Raw genomic sequence first — 7,966 nt, 5'->3', positions numbered from 1 at the left:
TTGGACTATAAAGAAAGCTGAGCACTCAAGAACTGATGCTTTTGAACTATGATGTTGGAGAAGACTCTTGAGAGTCCCTTGGCCTGCAAGGAGGTCAAACCAGTAAATCCTAAAGGGAATCAGTCCTGATTATTCATTGGAAGGACTGATGCTGAAACTGAAGCTCCAGTACTCTGGCCACTTGATGCGAAGAATAGACTCCTTCGGAAAGACCCTGATGATGGGAAAGATTGAAGGCAGGAGGAGAAGGGGATGACAGAGAATGAGATGGTTGGATGGCATCACTGACTCAATGGACATGAGTTTGAGCAAGCTTTGGAAGTTGGTAATGGACAGGGAAGCCTGGCGTGCTGCAGTCCATGGGGTCGCAAAGGGTTGGAGTGACGATCAAGTGACTGAGGTAAACTGAACTGCACCCTTTTGAGACTCTAAAGCACAATCACAGATTGTCAGCATCTCCCATACAACTCAGGGGGCTCATGGACTCAGGAAACCGTCACAAAAGCCAGACTGAGAGCCTCAGCCTTGGATGTTAGGATCCCCAGGATGGTACCTCAACCTCCTCTGGCCAATCCCATCCACTCCCAAAGATGACAGCTCGTAGACCCACATCTCCAGACTCTCAGGAAAGTTTCAGACCCATATTCCTGATTGCCACCTGAATATCTCTCCCAAGTCCCAAACTCAGTATGTTCCCAAACTGAAGTCATTGCCTTAACACCACCCTCCTGGCCTTCCTTCCTTTCATAATCCTTGTCTGGTAGACACCATTACTGCCTCCAAAGCAAGAAAATTGGGAGTAACCCATGGATGGTACTCTATAACATGCCTAATATGGTTGTTATGAGACTAAATGTGATTTGTTCAATATTATGGTTGCCATTCTTTCATCTTTTTTCCCCCTTATATCTAATTAGATACCAAGACCTGCCAGCTCTAACTTCTAAACTTCCCTTGAATCTATTTTCTACTGTTTCCACACTAATTCTCCCCTAATCTGGGCATTCATTATCACATGCCTAGATGACTGCATTAATCTCCAGTCTTGTTCCTTCCTATTTTCCCAAGTTATACAGCCAAAATGGTCTTGCCAAAATGCAATTCTGACCATGACACTTCCCTACTTAATCTTCATTGTCTTCCTAGATCCTAAAACAGTAACCCCCAACCTTTGGTGCCCTCCTAGGGAGCTTGTTATAAATAGGGGTTCAGACCCCAATCCTTTGCAAGCCTAGGGAGTACCTTAGCACCTGCACTCATAACACGTTCCCTGATGTATCTGGTGTAAAGGAAAATTAAGACGCAAAGAAGGAAAAACTCTACAAAGCCTGCAAGGTCCTCCTTGACTTGGCCCTCAGCAACCTTTCCCATTTCATCTTCTGCCTCTTCCTTCTATCCACTATACATTGATTCTCCCCATAGTCAACAAATATTTTTTGAGCACCTAATAAATGCAGGCATTGAGGATACAAGGGTAAGCGAAATAGACATGGCCCCTGACCTTACAATTTAGTTGGAGAGAAAGATAGTAACTTAATATTCACACTAATGAACATGTAAATATTGAGGCTTCCTGGGTAAAGAATCCACCTGCCAATGCAGGAGACACACGTTCAGTCCCTGGCCCAAGAAGATCCCACATGTCATGGAGCAATTAAGGCTGTCCGCCACATCACTGATTCTGTGCTCAAGAGCCCGGGAACCGCAACTACTGAGCCTGTGTATCCCAGCTACTGAAGCCTGAACACCAAGAGCTCACACTCTGCAACAAGAGAAGCAACTGCAATGAGAAGCCCAAGGACAGCAGCAAAGAGTAGGCCCTACTCTCTGCAACTGGAGAAACGCCCTCACAGCAACAAAGGCCCAACGCCCTCACAGCAACAAAGGCCCAGCACAGCCAAAAGCAAAGAAATAAAGTTGTTTTTAATATAAATAAATAAAAAGTAGGAAAAAAATTAGGGAAAATGGACAAGATTTGCCCCTAAGCTGATATGGTGATGGAGGGTGGGAAGTGTCAAGGATGACAACTCAGTTTTTGCCCTACGCACCTCTTTGGATGGTGATACCATTCCATGAGAAGGGGAACATTAGAAGAAAGTCACACGAATATCAGACAAAAGGGACTTCAAAACAAAGAATATATCTGGGATAAAGAAAGACATTATAGAATGACAAAGAGGCCAATTCATCAAGAAGCTACAGTGATCCTAGATGTGTATGCACTCAACAACAGAGTTTTTAAAAACATAAAAGAGAAATTGAAAGAACTGAAAGGAGAAGTAGATAAATCCAAAATTATACTCAGAGGCTTCAATACTCCTTTCTCAGTAATTAATAAGATAAATAGAAAATCAGTAAAGATGTAAAAGACTCAAAACATATCATCAACCAATGTGATCTAATTGATACATAAAAAATTTCACCCAGCTACAGCAGAATATATATTTTTTTCAAGTGAACATTTATAAGAATAGTCTATATTCTGGGTCAAAAAAAAAAAAACAGATCAGATCTCAACAAATTGAAAAGAAATGAAATCATACAATCTATGTTCTCTTCCATAAGAGGCTTAAAAATAGAAATTAATAGCAGAGTATATCTGGAAAATCTCCAAATATTTGTGAATTAAGCTACATATAAATAATCCATGGTTAAAACAACTCGCAAGGAAATTTAGAAAATATTTTAAATTAGTTAAACATTTTGGGACACAGATAAAGCAGTGCCTAGAGCGACTTCACTTTGACTTTTCACTGTCGTGCACTGGAGAAGGAAATGACAACCCACTCCAGTGTTCTTGCCTGGAGAATCCAAGGGACGGGAGAGCCTGGTGGGCTGCCGTCTATGGGGTCTCACAGAGTTGGACACGACTGAAGCGACTTAGCAGCAGCAGCAGCAGAGGGAAATTTATAGCATTAAATATTTACTTTTTTTTAAACCCTTGAAATTAAAAGACACTTACTCCTTGGAAGAAAAGTTATGACCAACCTAGATAGCATATTCAAAAGCAGAGACATTACTTTGCCCACAAAGGTCCGTCTAGTCAAGGCTATGGTTTTTCCAGTAGTCATGTATGGGTGTGAGAGTTGGACTGTGAAGAAGGCTGAGTGCCAAAGAATTGATGCTTTTGAACTGTGGTGTTGGAGAAGACTCTCGAGAGTCCCTTGGACTGCAAGGAGATCCAACCAGTCCATTCTGAAGGAGATCAGCCCTAGGTGTTCTTTGGAAGGAATGATGCTAAAGCTGAAACTCCAGTACTTTGGCCACCTCATGTGAAGAGTTGACTCATTGGAAAAGACCCTGATGCTGGGAGGGATTGGGGGCAGGAGGAGACGGGGACGACAGAGGATGAGATGGCTGGATGGCATCACTGACGAAATGGACGTGAGTCTGAGTGAACTCTGGGAGTTGGTGATGGACAGGGAGGCCTGGCGTGCTGCGATTCATGGGGTCGCAAAGAGTCGGACACAGTTGAGCGACTGAACTGAACTGAACTGAAACCCTTGAAATAAAAACCTAAGCCTCCAAGTTAAGAAACTGGAAAAGAAAGCAAATTAAAACCAAAGCAAGAAGCAAGCAGAAGGCAGGAAATAATAAATTTAAGAGCAGAAATCAATGACCTTAAAAATAGAAAAACAGTAGAAGAAACCAGTGACACCAAAAGCTGATTCTTTGGAAAATGAAAACTATTGGTAAAATTCATCTAACAGGGAAAGAAAAAAAGAGAGAGAAGACATAAACTACCAATATCAGCAATGAAAGAGGGGATTTCAGCTCCTGTAGATGTTAAGAGGATAATAAGGGAATATTGCTGCCTATAAACTCGACAACTTAGATGAAGTGAACTAATTCCTTTAAAAATGTCAAATACCAAAGAGCATGCAAAAGAATTAGAAAACCTAAACCGTTCTATATCTATTTAAAAAAATAAGTTCTTAATTAAAAACCTTTCACAAAGTAAAGCCTGGACTCAGATTGCTGTATTAATGAATTCTACCAAACATTTAAAGAAAAAATAATATCAATTCTACACAATTCTTTCAGAAAATAGAAGAGAAGGAACCTGTTTCTAACTCATTTTATAAAGTCAGATTTACTCTGATACCAATGCCAGACAAAAGCATTGCAAGAAAAGAACAGATCAATATCTTCCAGAAACATTAATGCAAAATCTTTTCCAAAATATTAACAAATCAAATCCAGGAACAAATAAGAAGAACAATACATCGTAATCAAATAGGATTTCTCCCAGATACAGAAGATGGGCCAAATATTTAAAATTGATATAATCTATTTTACTGATAGACTAAATAAGAAAAATTGTATGTCCATCTCAATCAACACAGAAAAACATTTAACAAAGTTCAACATTCACTTGTGATTAAGAACTCTCAGCAAAAATGACCTGCATCAGATGATTTGATGGAGAGCATGTACAAAAAAGCCTGGTTAACATCCCTTTTAATACTGAAAGAATTGATGCTTTCCTCACAAGATCAGGAACAAAACAACGGGCCTAGACTAGCAAAAACAATTTTGAAAAGAAGAGGAAAGTTGGAGAATTCATGCCACCTGATTTCAAGTCTTACCATAAAGCTACAGTAATCAAGACAGTGGGGTATCAGCATAAGTATAGATATATACATCAAAGGAGTCCAGAAATAGACTCACGCAATGGACACAGTGGTATCAAGGTAGATCATTGCAGAAAAGATAGCCTTTTCAACAAATAGTGCTGGAACAATTAGACATCCTCGTGCCAAAAAAAAAAAAAAATTAACCTCAACCCAAGTGCTCTGCTTGTCAGTGACAACAATCATCTCAAAACAAAAAACCTAAAAATATAAAACTGAAGAAAACATAAGAAAAACCTTAGTGATCTCAGGTTAGATAAAGAGTTCTTAGAACACAAAAAAATATAAACCATTAAAGGAAAATCTGGCAATATAATTTTACCAAAATTAAAAACTTCACCTATTGTGATGACACTATTAAGAAAATATAAAAATAAACCACAGATTGGAAGAAAATGTTTGCCAAACACATTAACTTAAGTGAATCTTAGGCCAAAATATAAAATCTAGAATCACAAATGTTCTAGAATAAACAGAAAAAACATCTTTGTAACTTTCAGATAAGCAAATATTTCTCAAATACAGCACCAGAGCATAACCCTTTAAGGTAAAACCTTGATGAACTGGACTTCCTCAAAATTAATTAATAGCTGCTCCAAAAGAGAAACCATGAAGAATATGGAATTACAAACACAAGAGGAGAAAATAGTTGTAAATCACATATATGATGAAGAACTTGAATCTAGATATATTTTTTACTCTCAAAAATAAATAATAAAAAAGACAACACAATATTTTTAATTTAATTTTTTATTGAAGTACAATTGATTTACAGTGTTGTGCCAAGCTCTCCTGTACAGCAAAGTGATTCAGTTATACACATATAGACCTGCTTTTTATATATATATATTTTTTTTCTTTTTTTCCATTATGGTTTATCAAAGTGAAGTGAAAGTCACTCAGTCATATCCGACTGTTTGCAATCCCATGGACTATACAGTCCATGGAATTCTCCAGGCCAGAATACTGGAGTGGGTAGCCTTTCCCTTCTCCAGGGGATCTTCCCAACCCAGGGATCCAACCCAGGTCTCCTGCATTGCAGGCGGATTCTTTACCAGCTGAGCCACCAGGGAAGCCCATGGTTTATCAAAGGAGACTGAACATAGTCCCCTGTGCTACACAAGAGGACCTTGTGGTTTATCTATCCTGTATACAATAGTTTACATCTGCTGATCCCACATATCTAGTCCTGCCCTCCCCAACTCCCACCCCTTTGGCAGCCAGAAGTCTGTGGGTCTGCTTCTATTTCGTAGATTCTTTGGTGCCGTATTTTAGGTTCCACATGTAAGTGCTGTCATACGGTATTTGTCTCGTTCTGACCTACTTCACTGAGTGTGATAATCTCTAGTTGCCTCCATATTGCTGCAAATGGCATTGTTTTGTTTTGTTTTTTATAACTGAGTAGTATTCCATCATATGTACGTATGTATTACATCTTCTTTATCCATTTATCTATCGCTGGACATTTGTTTCTATGTTTTGGCTATTGTGAATAGCACTGCTATGAACATAGGTGTGCATGTGTCCTTTTAAATTATAGTTTTGTCTGGGCATAAACCCAGGAGTGGGATCTCTGCATCATATGGCAATTCTATTTTTAGTTTTCTTAGGAACCTCCACACTGTTGCCCATAGTGGCTACACCAATTTATATTCCCACCAAGAGTGTAAGAGGATTCCCTTCTCTCCACACCTTCTCCAGAAGCATTTGTTATTTGTAGACTTTTGATTTTTTCAATATTTTTCAATAATTTTATTTATGTAGTTAATGGCTGAGCTGGGTCTTCATTGCTCCACGGGCTTTTCCCCAGTTGCAGCAAGCAGGGGCTACCCTCTAGCTGTGGTGCGAGGGCCTCTCATTGTGATGGCTTCTCTTGTGGAGCACGGGCTCCAGCGCACAGAAGGGCTTCAGGAGTTGCAGTTCCCAGCCTCTAAAGCACAGGCTCAATGGCTGTGGTGCATGGGCTTAGTCGCTCTGTGGCATGTGGGATCTTCCCAAATCAGGGATCGAACCCATGTCTCCAGCATTGGCAGGTGAATTCTTCACCCCGAGCCACTAGGGAAACCTTGCAGGCTTTTTAAGATGGCCATTCTGACCAGCGTTAGGAATTACCTCAGTGTAGTTTTAATTTGCATTTCTCCAGTAATTAGTGATGTTGAGCATTTTTCACGTGTCTACCGGCCATTTGTATTTCTTCTTTGGAGAAATGTCTATTAAGGTCTTCTGTCCAGTTTTCAACTGAGTTGTTTGGGTCTTTTATTGTTGACGTGTGTGAGCTATTTGTGTATTTTGGAGATTAAGCCAAATCTTTTGCACAGACACCTCATCAAAGAGGTATACATGGCACCAAAGGTGCATAAAAAAGATGCTCAATGTCATTAGTCATTACGAAGTGTAAGGAAGTGTAGTTGCTCAGTCGTGTCCGACTCTTTGTGACCCCATGGACTCTAGCCCATCAGGCTCCTCTGTCCATGGGATTCTCCAGGCAAATTAAAGCTACCATGGGATATTACTATGCACCCACCACACACACACACACACAAAACTATAATTTAAAAAAAGATAAACAGAACATTCCTGGTGGTCCAGTGGCTAAGACTCTGTGTTTCCAATTCCAATGCAGGAAACACAGGTTTAATCCCTGGTCAGGGAAGATACCACATGCCATATGGCACAGCAAAAAAAGAGTAAAAATATTAATAATAATAATAATAGGACTTCCCTGGTGGTCCAGTGATTAAGAAGCCATGTGTCAGTGCAGGCAGGCGACGTGGGTTTGATCCCTGGTTGAGGACAATTCCACATGCTGTGGAGCAACTACGCCTGTGTGCCATAACTACTGAGCCCGTGCCCACAACTACTGAAGCCTGCGTTCTGGTGCCCGTGCTCCACGAGGGAGTAGCCCCCACTCGTCAGAAATAGAGAGAGCCTGAGTGCAGCAATAAAGACCCAGGGTGGCCAAAAATAAAAAATAATAGTGATCTTTTTAAGAAAGAAAGAAAATTGATGAGAAATTATCACCAGGGAAGGTTAGTTTCTTAAAAAGAAAAGAAAAAGAAGATAATAAAGAGCTGGTGGGGGTGCAGAACAATTGGAACTCTCCTATGTTACTAGGGGCAATGCAAAATGGCACAGCCACTTTAGAAAATAGCTTGAACACAATATTGTAAATTGACTATATTTCAATTGAAAAAAAAAAAGTTTGGCAGTTTCTTATAAAGTTAAACATATACTTATCATACAACCCACCATCCCATTCCTATCACACAACCCACCATCCCATTTCTCTTATCCAGGAGAAATGAAAACATAAAGCCACACAGGGAACTGTA

This window comes from Budorcas taxicolor, chromosome 5 (genome assembly GCF_023091745.1).
Source record: "Budorcas taxicolor isolate Tak-1 chromosome 5, Takin1.1, whole genome shotgun sequence".
Lineage (NCBI taxonomy): Eukaryota > Metazoa > Chordata > Mammalia > Artiodactyla > Bovidae > Budorcas > Budorcas taxicolor.
Note: the sequence above shows the minus strand (reverse complement) of the source record.